This window comes from Notothenia coriiceps, unplaced genomic scaffold, assembly GCF_000735185.1.
Source record: "Notothenia coriiceps isolate Sejong01 unplaced genomic scaffold, NC01 NC01_scaffold00036518, whole genome shotgun sequence".
Lineage (NCBI taxonomy): Eukaryota > Metazoa > Chordata > Actinopteri > Perciformes > Nototheniidae > Notothenia > Notothenia coriiceps.
Genome location: NW_011369219.1, coordinates 64,745 through 69,371, shown reverse-complemented (window position 1 = coordinate 69,371; position 4,627 = coordinate 64,745).

Below are 4,627 nucleotides of genomic sequence, written 5' to 3'. Positions count from 1 at the left end.
ATACCCAACCCAGTCTCATGGCATTTCGTGTTCACCAACACGATTTTTAATCTATTGATTCGTGTTCACCAACACGATTTTCAGCACGTCTTTTTCTCCGATCGGGTCGTGGAAGATCGGAAGCTGTGTGGTTCATAAAAACATNTCCTTTATTAGTATATAAGTGCTTTGTTAGTAATTCTATCGCTCAAAGTGGAGTCTAAAGAGATGAGTTTTCAGTCTGCGCCGGAAGATGTGTAAGCTAATAGCTTACACATCTTCCGGCGCAGACTGAAAACTCATCTCTTTAGACTCCACTTTGAGCGATAGAATTACTAACAAAGCACTTATATACTAATAAAGGACTGGCTTATCTAAAGCCAGTTGAGTAACACTTGAAATGTTTTGGCTCTATGAAACCTGATGTACTTATATGATTCTGTTTTCTTCAAGGTTGTATCTTCCTGGTCGAATGCACTTATTGTAAGTTGCTTTGGATAAAAGCGTCAGCTACAGTAAATGCAATGTAATGTAATGTAATGTAATGTAAGATCCTAGCAATGTTACTTCAGTACCAGTCGAATGTCAGCAGAATAAAACATTTTAGAAGTGGTGGCAGCAGACATGCTTTAAACTGTTATTTGAGCATATTAGAAAATAAGACAGCAGTTGGATAAGAATAATGCAAAATGAGATTGTAATCTCAAAAACTAAACCAACGTCATGAATCAAAGAGTCTATTGTGTGTCTCTCCACAGAGTTCTGACAACCTCGAGGTCATTCGCAAAATGAGTGGCCCAGACTTCCTCCAAGGCATCCTTCAAAGTCTGGCCAAAGGGCAGGAAAAAAGAGATGTCTTATTTATTTAACATTTTCTCATGACATCTCCCGCTTGGGCAGGTCCACACGAACAATCACATCTCAGAATGAAAAATAGTAGGATTTGGGGAGGGGGATTTTGTACTCTCCATTTAAGGACAATTAAACAACTAAAGTTTTTGTTAGAAGTGCAATGGGTAATTATAAAGTAGGGATTTAAATTGTAAAAACAAAGTTGTACTTTGAATCAGAATTGTATTGACACATTTGTTTGTAATTTAATGTGAAATACCTAAGTGCCAGTAATTGTAATTTGTGTCCTTGCAATCCCAGCTGTTGGCATACATAATACATCAGCATGAAGGAGATTTACGTACATCTAAATTTAAACCCATACTAGCAACCCAGACTGCAATGTGCATTAAAAAACAACATTTATGTGTGTCTTAACTGTTTCTATGTATATTTTCTGGACGTGTTTCCCGATTATAAGTTAATGCTATATAATAAAGCCCATCAAGTTCAAGGCATGCAAAGGATGTAGACAGAGCCATTACCTGAATCAATCATATTGTCGCTCAAGCTTTGTATTATCTCAGTCCATGTCCTTAAATACTGATGCCTTCACAGTCTTAAGAAGATGTTTCTCACAGGATATCAGAGAGACAACGGATATATGTTCTTTCAATGGATAGGTACTACATCTTAATGAAACACACAGTGGGGGGTGGGTAGTCTGACAGAATAAAGATCAGACATTAAGTAATGGTAGAACAAAACTCTCCCATCAGGGAGGTGCAGTATTTGATGACTCATTGGTTTAGTCATTTACTGAACACAGCAGGGAATATATTATAAAAAGTTGTGGCCTTCCCCTTCAAAGTCTCACCACCACAAACCTAAAGACGTCAGGGGGTGGACAGAACAAGAAAGGGAAATTATTCAACATGTATGGTGTCTGACAACCTCTGCCAAGTGGGGCCAAAGTCCTTCTCTCAGTTCTGCTTTGAAACAGTGGACGAAGGGAAGGGAGAAGACAAGATAAGATCCACAGGGTGCTTCTGACTGATGTTCTGTTGAGCCGGCCTCAGTGAGAGTCCCGCTGTGCACGGGTCCAAATTAGCCGCTGCCATGAAGACTCTTTTTAATACGCTCCTGACAGAGGGAGAGAAGGAGAGACACTCGGGAGACTGAGAGGAGATATGGAACATCAAGAGTATGGGGAATATAAGGGGAAAATTAAAAAAAGGCAACAAGAGAAAGAATGTTAATAAAGGGATCAATACATGTAGGCATGAGAAGAAGGAGAAAGAGTGCAATGCTGTGTGTTTATGAAAGAAAGAAACACACAGTCACACATGAAAATACTTGGGAGGTAGCGGAGACAAAGGCGAGGAAGCGAGATAATATGAAGGAGATGCATATGGGGAGAAGAGAGCGTAATTCAAGGTCTATATTGGGTTGGCGGTGGCAGCGCCAGAGGACCTGAGCAGAATAGCCTTGGCATCGCCTCCTTGGCCAATTAATGTGAAGCTGTCTGGGTCCAGGGAAGCTATTAGATTCTGGAAGAGAAATACAGATTAAAAAAGAACAGGAAGAAAAGTTCACTGCTGCTTCCCCACAGTGGTGCCTGTATGTAAAGCCCCTTGTTTTTCTTGACTGAATAATAGTCCTCAACCCCCCCCCCCCACCCTTTCAAAGCCTCTGGATGTGGGCAGAACAGCTCTGCTTTATTAACCATCTCACTAGAGACAGGAAACCCTCGCCGACAAGAAGCAGCTTTTATTAAAGATGCCGCAGAGTGGAAAGGAGTGAGCGTTGAGATTCAAATTGAGGGAGACAAGAAAACACTGTGTGGCCATAGCCTTAGTTAGTTAGATGAGATGGAGAATTTGTATTGATGTTAATCAAACAACAACCGTGTTTCTTCCTGTGTTTAATAAGCAGCGCCTGCACTCACATAAGTGTGTACACCAACTTCAGAGAATAATTGAGTACATGCCTGTGTTGTGGACAGATGTGGACATGACAATTCATGGGTAAACATGCATGCATGCAAATATACAGTGACCCTGTGGACATACTTTCCAATCAAGTGGAGTTATTAGAAAATATTTGACTATAAAATTATTATTAGCTGTATGACATGGTGAGATATTTTTCAAGTATAATGAAGGCAAACAATTCCTAAGCTAGAGTCGAGCATTTGTTAAAGATTGACATGTAATTAATTGGCTAATATGTATGGACAAGCGCTTCCACAATGATTGTAGGCGCATAATAAATCTGCAGTTTTATACTCTCCTCAACATCCTGCATTGTTACCAAAGCAACACCAGGTTCATGTTATTAACATCAAGATTGTCAGGTTGTTTAAAGCTGGGAGAGATTTGTTCATGTTCCCAGAATCAAAGCACGGATCAAAGGAATAAAACATGTGTTATTCTCTCCCTACATAGAACTGTGTGATTATCGGCTGGACTGGAGTTTATTACGTGAAAAGCCCCTGCACCATTTAAATCAAATCAGAGAGTGGGGTTTGCTTTATATTTCAATGAAATTTAACTTATAATGTGTTTCCCTGGAAACAAATTAATTTTTAAGAGTAATATCTCTTGGCTATGGAGGATTTTAAAACCTGGATTGGATCTCTGCTTGGAATGGCACCATTGCTCTGAACTGAACTGTATTCAATCCACTGTGTGACCTTTTCTGATGAATATCCAAAATATGCAAATCAACCCTTTTTCTAAGTTCAGATCATAATATTCAAATGGTATGTTACATATTTCATTTTTTACCACATCCAAGATGCTCTTCAAGGCTCAGCAACGTGTTTTTATAGTCAGAGCCATAAGCAGGAATATTTGTCCAGTCTATTAAAAACACATTCATTATCACTAACATATGACTTAAATAACAATTAAAAACGAATAACAGGCTATCCTGGGAGGGATAACCTGTGTGTCACCATTCACATGTTTCTGAGTTTGGTGTGATGTCGAACAGCATCAGAAACAACTGAAGCAAAAACAAGAAACCATCACACAACAGTAATTAACAAGAGCATGCTCCTTGCTGGTGTGTTGGTGTGTGTAGATGACAATCTTAGTATGTTTTTTGAAGAGACAAATAATGGCAATACATGTTTCAAATCAGACCTTGCACAACTTGTTGTTTGTGCTGCTATTATACTAAACACTAAGTGCAGTGTCTCTGAAAGAGCTTCCTCTCATTGATTGTGCCCCCCTCCAAACCGTATTGACCTCCATCACTCTCTGTTCTGCAGACATTATCAGACCTTGGGCGAATAGTTTTCTTCGTTGCCTCACAGTACTTCTAGACCTTTTCTCGCACAACAGAGACCTTTCTCTCTTTTCAGTCATTACTTACCTTCAACTGATTGGACATTTGGTCTTTTCTTATAAGACAATTGTCAAGACAATATGGTAAACAATAGGTAGAACACGGGCAGGATTGTAACCTTCTCTAACCAGCACATGTTGGTGAGTTTCTATATAAGACTTGAGTTTCATCAGCACTTGTAACATAAATATAAATAACATATGCAAAGTCCCTTAGGAAGTATGGTATCACAACCCAGTCTCATGGCATTTCGTGTTCACCAACACGATTTTTATCTATTGATTCGTGTTCACCAACACGATTTTCGTGTTGCACAGCAAGATTTTAAAAGCAATGTATTTCTACTGGTAATGTGTTTCTCCGGTCGGGTCGTGGAAGACCGGAAGCTGTGTGGTTCATAAAAACATGTTCTTACTCAATATCAAGCCAAAATTATTGCTTTTATTTTACATCGTATAATTTC